At 32.3% G+C, this 22,640-nt stretch overlaps 1 protein-coding gene across 1 annotated transcript in view; it reads left to right on the top strand.

Moving 5' to 3' along the window:
• Positions 1 to 306: 306 nt before the first annotated feature.
• LOC143046775 (neuropeptide FF receptor 2-like) overlaps positions 307 to 22,640 on the top strand; it is a 40,770-nt gene continuing 18,436 nt past the window's right edge. Inside the window, exon 1 of the mRNA XM_076219851.1 lies at positions 307 to 408. The gene's annotated coding sequence lies outside the window, so the exon portion shown is untranslated. The remainder of the gene's footprint in view (positions 409 to 22,640) is intronic.

The following is a 22,640-nucleotide window of genomic DNA, read 5'->3' as shown; positions in this document are numbered from 1 at the left end:
TACTCTAAAAAGCGAGAACCATGAATAAAACCTCCATACTTCAAAGGCAGTTGATATTTGTCCGGCTAACCGGACAAATAGTACTGAGGCTATTTGTCCGGCTAGCCGGATGAATAATGCTGGGGCTAAAATTATGAATAAAACTTTCTTGCTCTAATTTTAAGTTTGCGTGTCTGAAAGAAAGGTTTATAATTCTGAGATTCAGGCTAATAACCAATAAATAATAGCATTACAAGTCTGCTTTCAACTGGAAAATACAAGCTTATTATCATTTATAACTGCCACAATATAATTTTCTTTGTGTAAACACAAACGGCCATGACAAATAGTCTCGTACAATATTGATAAGAGGAACTTTTCGTCAACTATTCTTTAAGGTCGTTTATGGAACCGAATTATGCCGAACAGGTAAGAATTACTTCCGTTTCATCTCGAGTTCATAATATTTCTATTGTTTGGAAATATTGTACTAGAAGATACAAGTTAATTTTTCACTTAAAATTTAAGATTGAAATGTTCAAAGGAAAAGGGTTCCTAGACGGCTTTTGCCATTCCGTTATCTTTTGGCACCTTTCAATTATATACTAGTATTACGATATTAACCTTTGATATAAACAAATGAGTGTGATACTTTTATTAATCTGCTACTCCATGGCGGTCATTGTGTCTGAACTGGTCATGTCCTGCATGAACTTTATATGTTCAAATTTGTTTATCGTATAAATGTTTGTGATCAGGTTGTAAGAGGGTCTGAATGGGGGGGTCTGTTATTCTGTAAACATTTAATTTTCACCCCTTTTTTCTCTAATCTTCAAAAAATAAGTCTATTCTTTAAAAGTGATTTTTTACGCATTATTCCCCAGTTTTCTTTAATCTTTAAAAAAAAAAGGTAAAAAAAACATTCTTTTAAATGAATTGAGAACGGTGAATTCCAAACAACTGCAAGGCTTTTCTCAACAATGACGTGTTGATGTGTATTGTTCTGCATGATTAAAGTGCTAGGTCCTTGAAGTAACAAGTACAAGTTTTCATCAGTTCTTTCCAGTGATTTTGACTACATATAAGAAGATGTGGTGTAATTGCCAATGAGACAACTCTTCAGAGACCAAATGACACAGAAATTAACAACTATAGGTCACTGTACGACATTCAACTATGAGCAAAAGCCAACCGCATAGTCAGCTATAAACAGGGGCGGATTCAGGTTTATTGAAAGAGGGGCCGTAGTTTGTAAAGATCGCCGAGCGGGGCAAGGCAAAAAATGTTTTGGCCCCTTTTTAGAACTAAAAACATAAAATAAGTGAAATGTGCACTTTTTTAAGCGGTTCCTGGCGTGGGGCATGCATATTTTGTAGTTGCTGGTAAGGTGTAAGGGTTGGACATTTTAGATGCTGTATCTCCCTATTAACTTCTACATTAAATGATAGTTTGGATCCAAGAGCTAATGTACTGATACATTTAATGTGTGATTTGTCAGTAAAACATAGGCATGGAAAATTCTCGCACGTTTGTTGTAAGTTACATTTTGTAAGTTAGAATAACCTCACAGAGCTCTTGTTGTTAACAAGATATACGCTGGGCTATTCGATTGAATTTGAAATACGACAGACACGAGTTAAAAAAGACAAACAAGTAATTTTTATCCAAATGTTTGGTTGATATGTTTCACCCAACAACATTAAGGAAAGTAGGCGGTTCCAAATCAATCAAAGGCTAAGAATGAGTCTAAAATGACAACGTATTTATGAATGCCGGCCGACAAATGAAGACACAAAGACCACACCCAGCGGGCAGGTTGCAGTCTGGTCTTGTCTCCTCAAATCAAATGGTTCGTACTTTGAAATAGAAGTCAATATGTTCTTGCTAAATCCTGTGTCGCTTTGAAGGTGTCATGATTGTCATCGTCAGCCTATGCAATGTGTTATTGTAATTTGAATTTCAAAATGACTGAGAGACGTTTTATTCGACGCACTGCAGGTCAACTCCACCATATCGAATCACATGACTTTGATAATCAGTAAATTCCAGCGAAAAATATTTTTATAAGTCAAGAATTGTATAAAAATTAAATAGTAGTACACGGAAAATGGCAAAGTTTACCATGTTCACGAAGTCTAGTCTGATTAATCATTTTTAAAAAAATATTTAAAAATCCGAGTACGCCCTCTACGCCCCCTCTGGATCCGCCACTGAATTAAAAGTCCGAGTAGAAGTATCGGAAACCAGTTCACATTGACTGAATCCTATAGTCTGTTATCACGAAACCAAAAAAGGTTTTCACTTTTATCATATTTTTACAATGATAATTTTGATAATTTTCTTTAAATTTTAAGAAGGGAAAATTCTGTTAACAGTTAATTTTTAGCGTTTTCTTTTATTAATCATTCAATATTCATTATATTTTTAGACCACGCATTTCTCTAATCTTTATTTTTTTTGCCCATTATTCTCTTATCTTCATTTTTTAAGGGCATTATTCTCTAATCATTTAACCCCATCCAAACCCTCTTGTAAAATACACAATTTTTAAAAAGTTCAAGGTCATTTTTAATAAGATCTACTAATTTCGTTACATTTGGCCTGTATTTGGAGACCAATTGAACATTGTTAGTGTCAACTGTAAACATAGTGATCAGTTTTTAGTTTTCTTCGATGTGTTTTGTGTGCTGTTGTTTGTCATTATCTTTTTTAGCCACAACCCGTCCTTTTTTTCTCATTTGTGACATCACCGAATTAGTACTTACCTATGAAACATAAGTGGTGCCACATGAGGAACAGGATCTGCTTATCCTCCCCGAGCGCGCAGCACCTGTGTTGATTCACGGTTTTGTGGGGTTCGTGTTCTCAATCTTTTTAAAAATTTCTGTGTAGTGTTTTGAGAACTTGTTTGTGACGTCGTTTTTCCTTTTTGCTTTGACGTGCAGTTTACTTCATCTTATATAAGTGTGTAATGTACCCTTTGTGTCTTCTCTCTTCTGGTTTTATTTGGGTCACTTTTAAGACGAGAAAATCATTAGGTTAAAGTACGTTGATGTAATATACAGATCAAAACCAGGGTAATTCCATGTATATGAATTCTTGTCAAATTTTGTCAATTATATCTTTGATGTTCAACAGCAACCAAAGTTCATGTATTACGTCAGAACGATTAGATGACACTTCTGTATATTTTAAAAGAATAAACTAGCCTTATTTTTGTATTGTAAGTAAAGTGCATATTATCTGCTCTTTGGTGTAAACACTTATTTACAAGTGTATCAATACTTATATTAACGGACTGTTACTCAGCGACGGCCACTGTTTTCGTACTGGTAAAGACGCATTCATTGCATATGTTTAAAATTCATATATCATAAAAAAAAATAGCATAATGTCTAGAAGAATGGTTGAGATAATTGAAATAAGTTCCAATTGGGCGAAAAACAAAATGACTGTCAATTTTTTTTATATGATTGATATTTTAATTTCTTATTTTCTCAACCAAATGCATTCAAACTTTATATGATGATATTATAGTGAAGTCTTTTAAAATTGTTGCGCCTTTCAAGTTGGTCAAATGGCAGAGATCATGACGGTTGTGGTAATCTAACCTTATCGAAATCACTACTCGATTCACTGTACAAAATTGAGAAACATTCAGTCATACATGATTGAGAGAAATATTTCTACGGCACTTCTGTTGTGAATATGTTTGTTTTTATCTTTCGTATGAGTTTTTGCCTTAAAACGGATATCGATTCTCAATCTTTCTGTGTAGTGCTTTAAGGAATTGTTTGTATTTTCGTATATTTTCGTGTTTTTGTTTTTTTTTTTTGCTGTTTTAAGCGATTTATAAGTTTTGAATGTCAGCTTGGTATCTTCTCTGTTCTTTGTAGTTGTAATGTAGTTCAATTCATAATGGACATTAGGTAAAAGTACTTTGAAATGATGTACACCTCTAATCCAAGGTAATGTTTTGTTTATGAATTGTTGTCAAATTTTCCTTTAACGTTAAAGAGCAACTGACGTACATGTATTACGTCAAATCGATAAGGTTACACTTCCAGATATTTATAATTATCTGAGACAACGTGGGGCCAAATGACATACAAATATATAAAGTAAGAAATATTTTATTTGGCAAAAGTACAAAATTGTACGGCCACGGCTTGACAAAGAATGGGACTGCCGAGAAACATAATTGGCAAGTCCCTAGTATATATAATTAAACCTTATAGTCCATTCCTTATTCCTTATTTCTACATTATTGTCCATTCCTTATTCCTTATTTCCACATTATTGTCCATTCCTTATTCCTTATTTCCACATTATTCTTATTCCTTATTTCCACCTTATTGTTATTCCTTATAATGTCATTTCCTTATATATCAATATAATATCCTTATTAACATTATTGCTTCCAAAATATATCGGATGCTGGCCCTGGGAAACAGAAGCTCAGCGGATACATAATTCCATTATAAGAAGCATAATATATTTGTAGATGTTGTGTCGCTATTTTCGCCATTAAATGGTCGGAGTCTTTGTCTGAAGCCGTGACGAAGGATTGGGATTACAATGGTCGGAGTCTTTGTCTGAAGCCGTGACGAAGGATTGGGATTACAATGGTCGGAGTCTTTGTCTGAAGCCGTGACGAAGGATTGGGATTACAATCGGAATAAGCTACCAGTCATTTCAACCTGAAAAATAGAACAAAAACAGCAGAAAAACGAACAACATGATATAACATAATATAACATTTAACACATGTATATTAACTACATTTTAGGAGTATGTCTTTTATCTAAGTGGTGGGTGGGTGGGTAACTTTTGAAACAAACATTAGTTAATTCATACGGAACCCAATTTTTTTGCGTCTTCCCTCTGCTGTATCGTACGTGGTAAAGAAAGAATGATGACGTCACAGTTATCAAGGTTAAAATAATTAACGTGACTCATAATACATAACAAGTTCCACCACGTGTTCAAAGCGGGACAACTCCCAAAACGTAAGCCCACTTTCCTCCGATAACCGGATTTATTCTTCATAGGAATAAATCTTATTATCTGAGACAACGTGGGGCCAAATGACATACAAATATATAAAGTAAGAAATATTTTATTTGGCAAAAGTACAAAATTGTACGGCCACGGCTTGACAAAGAATGGGACTGCCGAGAAACATAATTGGCAAGTCCCTAGTATATATAATTAAACCTTATAGTCCATTCCTTATTCCTTATTTCTACATTATTGTCCATTCCTTATTCCTTATTTCCACATTATTGTCCATTCCTTATTCCTTATTTCCACATTATTCTTATTCCTTATTTCCACCTTATTGTTATTCCTTATAATGTCATTTCCTTATATATCAATATAATATCCTTATTAACATTATTGCTTCCAAAATATATCGGATGCTGGCCCTGGGAAACAGAAGCTCAGCGGATACATAATTCCATTATAAGAAGCATAATATATTTGTAGATGTTGTGTCGCTATTTTTGCCACATGGTCGAATTCAGTGGCTATGCCAAGAGTTATTGGACACTGAGTTCGACCACCGCCACAAATGCGGTAGCGACACAACACACCCGCCGTGACCGTACTTTTAAATGACCACACACATATATTTATATTTAAATTACCTTGTAATGAAATAAGAAGAAAAAAAAACAATTGCCCACATGAGATAAAGTAACGCCGTCAGATGTGAATATATCGGGCTTATTATATATTTCAGGCTATTTTATGTAACAACCTCCCAATTGTATATATAGCTAAGCCGCAAAGGTGTACATTCTTGTGGCTGCTTTATTCATGCTTATTGGTTTTTACCATATCTCCGATTCAAAATGAAACTGAATCCATTATTCCTACATGTATTCAAACTTTTAAAACTTAGAACACATGAACACTGGTACTTGTCACCAAAGTCAGAGAATAAGGGGACTTTAACCTTTGGTCTTTGCGTTTCATATTTTTAACAAATAAATTAGACAATATTCTAGTTTAGTTTCTGTTATTTCTATACATGTACCATGACAACATTGATCCGTTTTTGAGAATGGGATAACAATAATAGCAAAATTTTGCAACGTGATCTTTCTTTACGGATAACAGTTAGCTGTCCTATAAACCCATTTAATTTGTTTCAAGTGACATATAAGCAATAAATATAGTTGCATGCAATAAAAATGCCTTAAGTGATTCTAAAAGTGGTGGCCAAATGATATCATAATTATACAATTTACGGAACGCTTCGAAAGCCACTAGACATGTACACTATGTTTCTGATGTATCTACTTGATACAAATCAAAAATACTAAAAAGGAACAATTTACAGACACTGTGTCCTATCAATGTATCTACTTGATACAAACTAAATTATCCTTAAAATACACAATTTACAGACACTGTGTCCTATCGATGTATCTACTTGATACAAACTAAATTATCCTTAAAATACACAATTTACAGACACTGTGTCCTATCAATGTATCTACTTGATACAAACTAAATCATCCTTAAACGACACAATTTACAGACACTGTGTCTTATCAATGTATCTACTTGATACACACTAAATTAACCTTAAAAGACACAATTTACAGACACTTTGTCCTATCAATGTATCTACTTGATACAAACTAAATTATTCTCATAAGACACAATTTACAGACACTGTTTCCTAACAATGTATCTACTTGATACAAACTAAATTATCCTTAAAAGACATAATTTACAGACACTGTTTCATATCAATGTATCTACTAGATACAAACTAAATTATCCTTAAAAGACACAATTTACAGACACTTTGTCCTATCAATGTATCTACTTGATACAAACTAAATTATCCTTATCAGACACAATTTACAGACACTGTGTCATATCAATGTATCTACTTGATACAAACTAAATTATCCTTAAACGACACAATTTACAGACACTGTGTCCTATCAATGTATCTACTTGATACAAACTAAATTATCCTTAAAAGACACAATTTACAGACACTGTGTCATATCAATGTATCTACTTGATACAAACTAAAATATCCTTAAAAGACACAATTTACAGACACTGTGTCATATCAATGTATCTACTTGATACAAACTCAATTATCCTTAAAAGACACAATTTACACACACTGTATCCTATCAACATATCTACTTGATACAAACTAAATTATCCTTAAAAGACACAATTTACAGACACTGTGTCATATCAATGTATCTACTTGTCAATTATATCTTTGATGTTCAACAGCAACCAAAGTTCATGTATTACGTCAGAACGATTAGATGACACTTCTGTATATTTTAAAAGAATAAACTAGCCTTATTTTTGTATTGTAAGTAAAGTGCATATTATCTGCTCTTTGGTGTAAACACTTATTTACAAGTGTATCAATACTTATATTAACGGACTGTTACTCAGCGACGGCCACTGTTTTCGTACTGGTAAAGACGCATTCATTGCATATGTTTAAAATTCATATATCATAAAAAAAAATAGCATAATGTCTAGAAGAATGGTTGAGATAATTGAAATAAGTTCCAATTGGGCGAAAAACAAAATGACTGTCAATTTTTTTTATATGATTGATATTTTAATTTCTTATTTTCTCAACCAAATGCATTCAAACTTTATATGATGATATTATAGTGAAGTCTTTTAAAATTGTTGCGCCTTTCAAGTTGGTCAAATGGCAGAGATCATGACGGTTGTGGTAATCTAACCTTATCGAAATCACTACTCGATTCACTGTACAAAATTGAGAAACATTCAGTCATACATGATTGAGAGAAATATTTCTACGGCACTTCTGTTGTGAATATGTTTGTTTTTATCTTTCGTATGAGTTTTTGCCTTAAAACGGATATCGATTCTCAATCTTTCTGTGTAGTGCTTTAAGGAATTGTTTGTATTTTCGTATATTTTCGTGTTTTTGTTTTTTTTTTTTGCTGTTTTAAGCGATTTATAAGTTTTGAATGTCAGCTTGGTATCTTCTCTGTTCTTTGTAGTTGTAATGTAGTTCAATTCATAATGGACATTAGGTAAAAGTACTTTGAAATGATGTACACCTCTAATCCAAGGTAATGTTTTGTTTATGAATTGTTGTCAAATTTTCCTTTAACGTTAAAGAGCAACTGACGTACATGTATTACGTCAAATCGATAAGGTTACACTTCCAGATATTTATAATTAATGCTACATTCTTTTAAGTAAAGTGCATATATAATCTACTCCTTGGTGTCCACACTTATATCTAATACAGTTGACACAAACATCGTTATTATCAGCGATGTTAGGTATAATAAAACCCTCAACTCATCCAAAATTAGATTTAAAATTGATCTAATGTTACAAAGGGATAAGTGTAGCTATCGAGAGCACAAGTCTCGAAAACAAAAACGATATCTCTCTTACCTAAATTCTCATGATAAATGAAAGGCTACAATTTTTATAATAAATAAAACTTTTTTTGGTCCCTTTTGGACATATAGCTCCTTCAAATCATTTTGTTTCATTTATTTTTTTTTTTATTAATATCAGTTTAGGAACAACCCCTCAAATGAGGGGCAACCCCTAAATGTAATGGCTAGCCATTTTATTAGAGTAAGAAATCAATTAATAAATTATTTTTTGAACCATCTCTAAGCACAAAAGGGCACATAGTTTTATTATTTGTAGAAACTTTGCCATAAAAACAGTACGTCTATCTGGTATGATATTGTCACAACATGTCAAGGTTTTTTGGAATAATAATTAATTTGAATCTTTATTTATTTTTTTGAGGATCTCTCTTTTGGAAAAGTTCACCAAATATAATGAATTTCTTTATTTTTTCCGTTAAAAAAATAAGAGTAAAAAATAAGAGTAATTATTTTTCTTATAAAAACAGCAAAATAACCCCTTGTCTGAGGGACAGTTCCTCATTTAAGGGATATTCCTCATTGGGAAGGAGTTTGTTGCTGTTCCAGACCGTATGAGTATTTGGACCGTACGCGTACGGTCCGGACCGTATACGTATACTCGTACGGTCGGACCGTCCGACCATACGCGTACGGTCCAGCTGACCATACATGTTTTGGGATCATATGGGTTAAATTCAAACAAATATTTATCAAAATCCTTATTATTAGTTATACAAATTGTTATTATTACAATAAGATGGATAAAGTGAATAAGCGAACAATTGAAATTGAATATTTGTTTGATTTTATATCCGTGAATCCTTCTGTGTTACTCTGGCCCAAGGTGACACTTGCTTCCACAAGGAACGTCATATTTTTTTTACATTTTCATGCATGTTCCTTTGCATATGCATTTTTTTGTAAAGTTCCTAAATATTCTTCAACAATTGTCCTCCCACATTATGTTTACTTCCGAGAATTTCAATGAGCATACTTGGCTGAAATTAATGAATTACTGACATGTTTAATACAGGAGATTAACAGATTAAATAAGCGTGATTTTTTTTAATTTAAAATATTAAGTTTTTATTTCAATTACTATAATTGAAATTTTTATATTAATTTGAGATAGAAGTTATTTTGATACTTGTTATATATACATTTGTATGTAATAAACCTGACCAACTTCTTAATATTAGTCAGGCCGTACGCGTACGGCCCGACCGTATGCGTATTTTGAAAAAGTACGCATACGGTCCAGACCGTACGCGTACGGTCCAAATACTCATACGGTCTGGAATATCGCCAAACTGTTTACGCTGTTTTAAGGTTTTATAACAAAGAGTTAAAGAAGACATTCTTAACCAAAATAAAATTTCGATGGGAAGTAGAACTTCATATTGCCCTTAGAATACAAATTTGTTTAATCTTATTTGAGATGTCTTTCGATACAATAATTTACAAAAGCATGTAAAATGTGCAACTGTCCAATAGCAGAATGGAGTGCTGAATTGTTGGTTTTTTTTATATTTGATTAAAATATGTAAAATTATTGTTTATTTTTTAGAGAATATGATATTCATGTATTTTGTTTACTATTTTAATACTAGTAGATTTTAACAACTTTCAGAATTTACCATGTAAACACGACGGGGGATATTGGCTCTACCTCTGTATAAAGTGTGTTTTTTTTTTTATTAGTTTAAACAATATTTATTCAGATAAATCAACATTAAACATATTATACAATGAAATAATATTAGGGATTCAGAAACAAGCAATTTGCTTTTACAAATCTGTCTCCCTTTACAGACATAATACACTTATTGAACAATACATAAATATAAATACTGGCATGCTCTGTAATAAATATATGAATATGAAAAAGGTGAAAAAGGAAGAAAAAAAAATTTCATGAGAAAAATAAAATAAAAATAATAATAAATAAACGTGAATAATTGTAATTTATACAGTGTGAAATGCTTGGGTTCCTATTGAGCGATGAGGCATTAACATCACGGGTTAAAACGTTTACTTTTAATAATATATTTTTGCACCAAACTGAATAAGATACTATTTTGCTCATCTGAGAGTACCGTTGATCCAAAAAGCAAAGTTTTTGTGTTTACTTGGACAGGAAGAACTGAAATAGAATCTAATAGTTCATGTCTTAAATTAATGTATATAGGACAAGATACTAGTAACAGAAAGTGAGTATTTGTTTCTACATCACCACAACGACAATTTGGAGAGTCTACTAAATTACGAACGAAAAGGTGAGAATTCAAAGAACTTGAATCCATTCTTAAGCGAGCATGAAGAATTTGACCAAAACGATGTCCTATATAATAATACGTTGGGACCTTACTATTTTGGGTACTAATTTGTTTTTTGAATAATGATAGAGATTCACATTTTCTTATGTTTAAGTTAAGAGTGTTCCATAGTTTTGTTGTTGCAGGGATGAAATATTCAGAATATAAACGGGTCCGTGTGTTGACTTGGGTAATATTATTTCTTTGTCTTGTATTATGATCATGCCTACTTCCTACTGAATCAGGCAATAAGTCTCTTAAATACTCTGGAGTTTTATTATTCAAAATTTTGTGATAATGAATTAGTCTATGATTGCGTCGTCTTTCAGATAATTTTTCCCATCGAGTTTCAATATATAAATTGTTTATACTGGTAAGTTTAGTACCCCCCGTGACGATACGCGCTGCGTCAAGCTGAATATTTTCAAGTTTAGCAATCAAATTCTGATTTTGGGAGTCCCAAACGACATCGGCATATTCGAGAATTGGGCGAACAAATGATATGTAAACTTTTTCAAGTGAAAATCTATCAAGAACATTTTTCATTTTTCTCATTATATTTATTCTTTTGTAAGATTTAGAAACTATATATTCAATATGGTCGTTCCAGGATCCGTTGTTAGAAAAAAAGACACCTAGATGTTTGTGTTTGCTAACTGTTTCTAGCTCTTGGGTATTCATATTTAATGGAGGATGAAAGGGTCTATTTACTTTTTTTGAAATTATCATACTTTTAGTTTTTTGGGCATTAAAATTCACAAGCCATTTTTTTGACCAATTATAAATCTTATCTAGATCGTCATTTAAAATTGTAGCTGTTTCTGTTGGATTGTCAACCATAATATATAATGAAGTGTCATCTGCGAATAGCTTAATTTGAGCTTGAATGTCTTCTACAATATCATTTATAAATATCAAAAAAAGGAGAGGGCCTAGAATGGACCCTTGTGGGACGCCTGCATTAACAGGTAACCATTCGGAACATGAACCGTTTATAACCACCCGCTGGACTCTGTTTGTAAGATAATTTTCAAACCACCTTAGTAAAGAACCTGATATACCCGCTTGTTGAAGTTTAAATAGCAGTCCCTTATGCCAGACTCGATCAAACGCTTTACTTATATCACAGAATACTACCCTTATTTCTTTACCGCTATCTAAAGCCTTCCCAAAATCATTTGAAATGTTAATTAATTGATTAACCGCTGAATCCCCCCGTGTAAAGCCTGATTGATTTTTCGTTAAAATATTATTACGCATAAGGCGATTGTAAACATGTTTATATACACATCGTTCCATACACTTTGAAATTACACTCAACAAGGAAATAGGTCTATAGTTTTTAACGTCATTCGGTTTACTATTTTTATAAACTGGGGTAACATTTGCTCTTTTCCATTGATCTGGAAAAGTATACGTACTTAACGATAGGTTAAATAGCTTACATAGTGGATACTTCAAAACAGAAGATGCTTCTTTTAACAATTTGGGACTTATTAGGTCTGGGCCAGAAGCTTTTGTGGGATTAACAATTTTCAATATATCTTCAACTTCAGTAACAGTAAGTTCTATATAACCAATGTCATGACTAATAGTTTTAAGTTCTTCAGGTAACATAGCACTTGAATCATCAATATTTGACTGGGAAGAAAAAAATCGATTAAATTCATTTGCCTTTTCGATTTCATCAAATATTAAGTTGTTATTAACCATTAATGGAGGTACACTTGCGTCGTTTGCTTTTAATCCGGATATTTGTTTAACCGTTTTCCACCAGTTAGTAGTGGACGGGCTACTGTTCATGATTTTTTTAATTAAATTGTTGTTATAATCATCCTTTGATTTTCTTATTAAACTGGCAACTTCATTTCGTATTTTCTTAAATTTTGAACAATCCGATGGGTTATTATATTTTTTAGCCTTTCTGTGGATTCTATTTTTTTTCCTTATCTTTTTTTTAACATCATTTGTTAGCCATGGAGGTTCATTTTTACGAACAGTTATTATTTTATTTGGAATACATTTTTCAGCAGCTTCTATGATAGTTTTTGTTATTTCGGTTGTAAATTGTTCAACGTTATTTAAGTTTATTACGGAATCCCAATTTTTTTCTGATAAAATGTTACGATATCTGTCAAAATCTCCTCGATCATATAGCCAAATTTTCCGCTTAAAAGTTTTTTGACGACATTTTGGAAAGTTCAAAAGACTAATTATAGGGCAGTGAAAGCGTATTTGGTCTAATAAAGGTGGCCCGACTCCACAGTAAGTTATTATGTGAGCATCGTTTGTTATGAAAAGGTCTAACAATGATGACGACGATTCAGTAAAATGAGTAGGTTCATCTATCAATTGAGTAAGACTAAATTGGCTTAACAAAGGTGTAATTTTTGAATTAACAGGGGCTAGTTGGTTATCGTTAAAATCGCCTGTGGCCATTATGAAATTAATAGTATTATCATTAGACGCCATATCAAGAGAATATTCAATTTTTTCCCAGATATCTGGTCCACTATTGGGAGGTATATAAAAGGTTCCGAGCAAAGCCTTTTTATCTTTTTTATTATTTCCGTTCTTCGCGACTTTGTCTTTTTTTAATCGAGAAGTAAATTACTGGAAACGCCTCGTTTCAAGCTGTGTGAAATAAAAAAAAATCAAAATTGATATTGATAATTACGCGCCAAATTCGTTCAAACTGTACACGATGATTATCAAGAAACGTCTTTTCAAAGTTTGTCCATCACAAGTTGATAGTAGGTATATATGATGACTGTTATTAACAATTCAACCTTATTCCAAATCACAACTCGATAACTCGAAAACAAAATAATTAAGTAACATTGAGTCGTACATGAGTGAGAGAATCATTTATGAATTATCTTTGTGACAGATGACCACGGGTATGATCTAATTATCTTTCCCCTTATCACGTCCTCTTTTCTCCGATTGTGACATCACCGAATTAGTGCTAACATCAGCAACACGAGGAAAGCCACTCTCTGAACATGGTCTGCTTACTTTTTTTGAGCACCTGGGTATCGTCCCAAGTATTTTGGCTATGACTTATGATTTTTAAATGTTAACTTTTCTCCCTCTATTCCATTTTTATGACGAGAACATTCAATATGTTTTAGGTGTTATACCACTAAATTATGTGAAAATTTCTCTAGAGTACTGAACAGAATAAAACTTTACTCATGCGAAATATTTCTTTAAAATAAAGATAATTCTGCATTTTTTTGAAAAGTGCAAATTTAACAAAGACTAATAGGGGAAAACAATGGTGGTATTACACTTGAAATGTAGGTTGAATTCACGTACAGCTGTAATCAAAAGTAATACTATGTTCGTCAAACTTTGTCAATATATCTTTGAGGTTCAAGAGCACCTGACGTACATGTAATACGTCAAACGATAAGATGACACTTCAATATATATAATAACTAAAGTCCCATTTTTTTAAAAGTAAAGTGCATGTTATCTACTCTTTAATATAGCCATTTATTTCATGCAATTCACATAAACATCGCCAGCCTTAAGTTTATAATTGACGTAAGGTTATAGAACACTCAACTCTTCAAAGATCATCCAAAATAGAATACTATTGATATAAAGCTAAAAAGGGGTTAGTAGGACATCGAAAGTGTAAGTTTCGAAAGCAAACACGACATCTCAGACTGATTCTCTAACCAAAGGTCTTATAATATACATATGGTTATAATTCTTGAGCTTTTAATATAAATTAATTTAATTCAAACTAAAACTTCCCTCAAACCCTATTTTAATTGCTGTTGATTTAAATTTGATGAACTAAAAAACAAGAAAGGTCCAATAGTTTAAAAGCTATGACTTTCCAGATGAAAGAATCTAAAACCAAATAGAATAAAGTACGAAATTATACCTCTAGTTTTTTTATGACAATGAACGTAAATCTAGAAATGTGCTTCGATTGCAATCAACTAATTCAAGTAGTATTTTCCTTTTCTAGTACCGAGTCGATAACGCTGGTGGCGGTCTGCTGGTTTATGAAAGTATTATCAGCTCAGTGTTAAAATGATTTACAACAAGTTTGTTTTTTTATATTATCACCGATAATATTATTAAGAAACTCATTGACATTTATTTTCGTATTTTGGATTTAAGAGATTCTAAAGATTTATAATTTAAAATGTTTTAGAAGACACCAAAACCAAAATTATGTCGGAAGTATACCTCTATATTGTCATTCAAACACTTTAATTTGATTTGAGACGTCCTCCGATGCAAATTAAAAAAAAACATGTGTAATGTGTAGCCCTTTTTATAGCAGTAAGCAGTGCTGTTTTTTGTTTTTGATTTTATTTAATAAAAGTGTGTAAATTGATGTTTATTCATGCAATACTACAATATACTAGGTTTATTATTTTAATGCTAGTAAACTTGAACAACTTTTTAGAATTGACCATGAAAACACACAAGAGATATTGGCTCGACCTCCTCATACATTGTTTTTTCCCCATTTATATGTTCTTCGCGATTCGAGTCTTTTTTAATCGAGAAGTCATTGAAATCATTATCGAAATCCCCTCATTTCAGATTTGTTTAAACAGAAACAAGTTAAAAATTTACCTTGATATCTACACAGGTAACTGTGTTTTTTGTGTGTAAATTGAACAGCAAAACCAAATTCGTCCAAACTTTATACGAAGATAATTGAGAAAAGTTTTTTTTTATAAATATTGCGCATTTTGCAGTTGATCAATTGGTATATACGATTACAATTGTGTTCAGTTTACCCTTATTCAAAATCACTACTCGTTAAGATAATTTTATTATTCGAATAAAATGAAGAAAACTCGATAACCCGAAAAAAATTAAGTAACATCAGAGAAACATTTCCATGGAACTTCCGGTGTGTATGTTTGTCTTCAAATTATTGTTCTGCGAGATTTTGCCGTAACAAAGCATATGTCATTTTTTTTCTATGTCCCTGATTAAGACGCCTTTATAACAGATAAAATTGAGAAAGGAAATGAGGAATGTGTCAAAGCTACAACAACCCGACCATAGAGCAGACAACAGCCGAAGACCACCAATGGGTCTTCAATGTTTAAACAAAGACAGAGTTGGTTAACCGTTATGGAATATTTGTGTCAACGATGACCACGGGTCTGATCTAATTATCGTTTCTACACTCTCGCCCTCTTTTTCCCGATTGGGACAGCGCTGAATATGTGCTTCCCAGAGTAACATGATAGATGCCACTATCTGTGCAGGATCTGCCTACCATTCAGGAGCATCTGAAATCATCCACAGTTTGTGGTAGGATTCTTATTGCTCAATCATTAGTTTTTTGTGTAGTGTTTTGCTTTTGTTAACTTGTTTGTCCTTTTGTCTTTTTGTCGGTTTTTTTTCGTAATTTTGTTTTGTCATAACGTTGTCAGTTTTACTTCTAATGGTACTTTGACTTTTGCATGTCTATTATGTACGTTCACTCTTTTATGTTTTGTTTACCTAGTTCATTTTTATGGCGAGAAACTTCTATATGTAAAATGTAGACTTTTATATTATTTTTTAGACTTTTTGCACGGTGACCTATAGTTGTTAATTTCTGTGTTATTTTGGTCTCATGTGGACAGTTGATTCATTGACAATCATACCACATCTTCTTTTTTATATTTTCAATATCCTCTTGATATGTTCTTCTTCTTTTTTAACTAGTTTTATGACGAGAAAATTCAGTATGTAAAATGTACTTATTTTTGATGAACAGCTATAATCCAGCATAATTCTATGTTTATGAATTCTCAATATTTCTTCTCTGTTCAAGAGCGACTGACGTACATGTATTACGTCAAAATATTGAAGAGACACATTCATATATCTGATAATTAAAGTTATTGTTTTTAAAAGTAATTTACATATTATCAACTCTTTGGTGTAAACACTTACTAGTATTTATTAATTTAATATAGTTGACACAAACATTGCCATACTTAACTCAAAATAGAACACTCAACTCATTCGAAATTTGAATAGAGTAGATCGGATGAACCGAAGAGTAGGACATCGAAAGTCCAAATACGAGATCTCTTAGCTTTTCATAATATAAAAACGATGTTAATTTTTTCACAAAGATTATAGAATGCTCTTTATGCTTTTTGGCTTCAAATGAAGCCTTAAAAGGTATATACTGGTGAAGGTAAATCTAGAATCTTCGGATCCTTTAAATTAATACTTGTTCAGGACCATTATAGTCAATGCCTTGCTACTGATAGGATTTATAACATAACTTTCTGAATTATCCATTGATAGCATTAGTAAAAAACTAAGGTTCAAACTCGCTCGGGAAAAGTTGACCGACACTGATTTTATGTACCCTCTGGTTTTGGCGTCTCTTTTAAACTTTTTTTTTATTCATATTGCCCTCATGCACCCCCTTATTCAGTTATTTTGATTCGAGTAATTTTGTTGTTTTGTGTTAACTATGTTGCTATTTCATAGTACAACAAAACCAAATTTGTTCAAACTTTATACGATCATAATGAAGAAAAGTCTTCTAAAACATTGCGCATTGCAAGTTGACTGTTTTAACCTTATCTGAAATCAGTTCTCGATTAATCGAACAAAAATAAGACGCATTGAGTCATACATGATTAGAAAAAAATATTACCTTGGAACTTCCGGTGGGCGCATGTTTGTCCTCGAATTATATTTCTGAGAAATCGTGCCGTAACAGAATACATAAATATAATTTCTTCTCTTCGTTCCTTTGACAGTTTTGCGGACGGTTTCCTGATTTGGTTGATCGATAATAAATATCTTTGTTACATATGACCATGGGTATGATCCAATTATCATCACCCCTATCTCGTCATCTGTTCCCAGATTATGACATCACCGAATTTAAACTTCCCTGAGTTACATGGCGGATGCCACTATCTGATCAGGATCTGCCTACCATTCAGGAGCATCTGAGATCATTCATAGTTTAATTGGTTTCGTGTTGCTCTAATTTTTTTTTTGTGTATTGTTTTATAAACTTGTTCGTCTTTTTGTTGTTTTCCGTCATTTTGTTTGTTTTATTTGGCCATGACGATGTCAATTTTACTTCTTATTCGACTTTTGAATGTCAACTTGGTATTTTTTCTTTTTTTTTCAACTAGTTTTTTGACGAGAACATTCAGTATTTAAACCGTACTTTAGTTTGATGTACAGCTCTAATCCAAGGTAATTCTATGTATATGAGTTCTTGTCAAAGTTTTTCAATATTTCTTCTCAGTTCAAGAGCACCTGACGTACATGTTTTGCGTCAAATCAAGAAGGTGACATATCTATATGATATATTCAATAATTAAAGTTACATATTTTTAAGTAAAGTGTATAATACATTCTCTTTGGTGTAAATATCTAAGATAGTTGACACAAACATGTCAGACTTAACTTTATCAGCGAATTTAGGTAATAGAACACTCAAAACTCATCCAAAAGTAGAATACCATCGATCTAGTTCAACAAAAGGCTTAGTTAGACATCGAAAGTGTAAGTTTCGAAAGCAAAAACGACATCTCTCTTACCTAAATTTCTATACATGTGATATACAAAAACTTACTATTCTTGCAGAAATAAATCAAAACCTTCAAAAGTCACAAAAAGACAACTTCAATGTATGCTACAAACCCTTGAGTCAATTACTGTGAATTAACATCTGATGAACTAAAGACTAAATAAATTCCAATGGTAAATAAAGGCAACAGTAGTATACCGCTGTTCAAAACTCATAAATCCATGGACAAAAAACAAAATCGGGGTAACAAACTAAAACTGAGGGAAACGCATTAAATATAAGAGGAGAACAACGACACAACATTAAAATGTAACACACACAGAAACGGACTAAGCATTAGACAAAATCCTATGAGAATAACAAATATAACATTAAGATAGCCAAGATTTTCCAGATGAGAGAACATAAAACAAAGTATGAAATTATACCTCTACATTTTCGAAGTTCAGCGTTCAGTACAATAAAAAATACCGAACTTCGAGTAAATTTGTCTCAAATAAATTGAAATTTTTCATTGTCTTTATTCATCCGATTTATATCTACAGTGAATTAAAAGAGGGGGTTGAATGCATGAAATTTTTCATTTCAAGCTAAAATAGAGTATAATGTCGATGTGCAAGAATTTTAACCGTTTGATATAATAAAAATGAGAATAATTTTGGTTTTCGAGGCTTGCACTTGCGATATCTAACTTAGTCCTTTGTACCTATAGATCGGCTTTATTCTATATTCGACTGAGTGTTCTCTTTTGCCGGTGATAATGTTCAGTCTGACAATGTTTATTTCAACTGGTTTTGACAGAGTAGATATTATCCAATTTATTTTTATAAAAGAATGTAACTTCAAATATATGGAAGTGTCACCTTATCATTTTGACGCAATACGTGTACGTCAGTTGCACTTGAAAAAATTGAAAAAAATTGACAAGAATTAAAAGACAAATTTTAATGTGCGTATTGTTATGCGTTTACTTTTCTACATTGGCTAAAGTTATAGGGGGAGGGTTTAGATCTCATAAACATGTTTAACCTCGCCGCATTTTTTGCGCCTGTCCCAAGTCAGGAGCCTCTGGCCTTTGTTAGTCTTGTATTATTTTTAACTTTAGTTTCTTGTGTATAATTTGGAGTTTAGTATGGCGTTCATTATCACTGAACTAGTATATATATTTATTTGGGGGTCAGCTAAAAGACGCCTCCGGGTGCGGGAATTTCTCGCTGCATTGAAGACCTATTGGTGACCTCCTGCTGTTGTCTGTTATATGGTCGGCTTGTTGTCTCTTTAGCACATTCCCCATTTCAATTCTCAATTTTATTGAATTACCTTAGATTAGAGAACACAACACATCAAAGTATATTTAACACATTTTAGTTCTCGCCATAAAAAGTTAACTAAAAAACCAAAATATATATAGATAATAACAAGAGGACATTCAAAAGTCGAAGTAGAAGTACAACTGACAATGTAATGTAAAAAAAAAAGACAATTAAGTCCACAAAACACTACATTGTACATAGCAAAACTTAAGAATGAGCAATTAAACCTATCAAAACTATGGGTGATATCAGTTGCTGCGAAATAGTAGACAGATCCAACTCAGATAGTGGCATCCGTAAAGTTGTTCAAATCCTTCCCTGCAAAATTTTACAAAAGCATATAAAAAGTGCAATTGTTCAACAGTAGAATGCAATGATGTAAAATATGTAAAATTGTTGATAATTTGTGTGAGAATATTAGATATATATATATATATACTGCTCATTCTATTAATAACTTTCTGAATAGACCATGTAAGTTAAACAAATAAAGAAAACATGGCTTATCTTCTACAAAACGTGTTAACTTCATTTACTGTTCCTCACGACGGTGTCTCTTTTAACCAAGTAGTCATTGGATAAGTAACTTGAAATGCCCATTTCAAGCGTTGTGAATTGGAAGCAAGTGTCTTAAATTCAAAATTGACCTTCATATTAACACGCGTTACTGTGTTGACATTTCATAGAACTGACACTTATTTACATAGGACCTTTGTTTATTAAAATTTAATTCCAAAACCTACACGATTATTAATTTGGAAAGTCAGAAGACTTACATTTCCAAGAACTTTTAAATACAGTCTACTTGTTTGTGGCTATTTTAAAAATTGTGCTGATGATAAGTCAATGATTCATATAAGTATTGCCGATATTATACATGTTTGATAATATAGTTAACGCGGTGTTCTTAACATTGGTATGTTGCTTACACTTGAGAGCAAAGTACTTTAACAACTATTAGAATGTTGATGAAGAAAAATATCAATAACAATAGTTACATCTAAGCGTCACTGTTATGTAGGCGAAACGCGCGTCTGGCGTATTAAGTTATAAGCCTGGTACCTTTGAAAACTATTTACACCACTTGGTCGATGCCACTGCTGGTATCACCAGCCCAGTTGGGGCAATATGCGTAATTGTTTCTCCATAGACCGTAATGGTAACGTTTTCTTCTGTTGCTCAGTCCATATCGTAAACTTGTATATGTATGATGGCTTGTTTCGAAGCTGAGACATATTACAATTTTCGGGGTACGAAGTGTGATTCATTTTCCCGTAAATTAGCAAACCCCGAGTATCCTTTTGCGATGAGGCTCCTCGTGGTAAAAAATCCTAGTTTTAACACAATAAGTTTTTTGAAAATTTAATACTTTGAACACATTTAATAGCTCCATATTTTTTACACATTTATTCTGTGTTCCCTTACTTTCTAAATTAACACAAATGGTTCAGCTCAGTCATTTGTTTATCATAGAAATATGTCAAATATCACTACACAGAGATTTTTTGTTTACACGTGACTTTTGAGTTCCTCATTTTAAGGCGCATTAGGGATATTGTCCCATATGTCAGCACTGCGGTGTTGACTGTAAAGACGTAGGATAATCGGATTGTCAGTTGACCAACATTCATAGAAACACAAGTAAAAAATAATATTTTACTAAAACAAAAATAAACAAAATCAAACAAAACTAAACATAATTATAACATGCAAATGAATACAAATAAACAAAGTAAACAACTGAAATGTTAGTAAGTATAAATTGAAACTAATCAGAAAAATGTCTCATATCTGCTAACATTCACTCTGTTTGCGGTCAAGATCTAGGACGTCGCTTGGAACGAACATCAAATACTTTCAGATTGAATTATTCTAAACTTTTACTTTATTAAACTTTTCACTATTTAATATTGACTTGTGTACACTTGTAACATCAATAAGATGTATGGCTCACTATATATTCACTTATAAAATATATTTCACTAATTGCATAGCTTCTATATTGATATGCCACTTCCGGTAAACTAACACCAACTTCCGGTGAATATACCACAGCTTCTATAAACGCAAATACGTAATTTCTGCCACATAACATTTATATATTGGCCGTTGTATGATACGTTAAACTAAACCTCACAACTGGTATTTGGGAAGATCTGTGTCAACAAAAAGGAGGTAAGTTGTCTGACCATTTAAACGTTGCCACTCCAAAACTGAGCATTAAAACTGCATGGACCAACCCCTGAAACAAATAATTGAACCCCAAATAAATTTATAATCAAATGAAAACAAGATTTCAAACCATAAATCGACCGCCACGTGAATGAAAAATCTCCAGGTCTGTTTGATATGTCAAAATGACAACTAAATGATAACACCTTCAAAAATATAAACAAATGTTCTTACCTGAGCTTATTCATTATATTGTCCTGTGAATCTCCATGCCCTGAATTGACAATTCTGAGGTATCACCAAATATAATTGAACTGCAGCAGACAGAACGTCTGTTCACATCAAAATCTAGGTGTGCCCTGCCTAACCACTTTACCTGTATGAAAAACCATGTGCTACTTGTCACATGATTTTTACCTGGCGCGTAAATCAATGAGTGGGGTGCCAATCAGGGTGCAATTTATACATACCTTTATAAACCATGAAAATAAGATAGTGAGCTGCCTTTCATGAATTACAATTTATGAACAATAAGCTAATAATTAATAAAAGATAAAAAATCACATAATGAAGTTCGTCACATACGTCCCCCTTCAAAGGACTAAACTATGATTTAGTCCAGCCAACACCAACGAACTTCAAAACAAAAATAATCTGAAATTAATACCTCATATATACATAGATACTAAATATACACATCAGATGCTAATAACTGCTCAGGGGTCAATCTTCGTCACACCTAGAAAGTGCATCTGCTGCTATATTCTGCTTTCCTGGAATATGTTTAATCGTGTACCTAAACTCCTGTAAAAATAAACTCCAGCGAAGTAAACGCTGGTTGCTGGTTTTCATTCTATACAGCCACTGCAAAGGTGCATGGTCACTGAAA

The sequence above is a fragment of the Mytilus galloprovincialis genome, chromosome 9, assembly GCF_965363235.1.
Source record: "Mytilus galloprovincialis chromosome 9, xbMytGall1.hap1.1, whole genome shotgun sequence".
NCBI lineage: Eukaryota > Metazoa > Mollusca > Bivalvia > Mytilida > Mytilidae > Mytilus > Mytilus galloprovincialis.
Note: the sequence above shows the minus strand (reverse complement) of the source record. Positions and strands in the feature narration are given on the sequence as shown.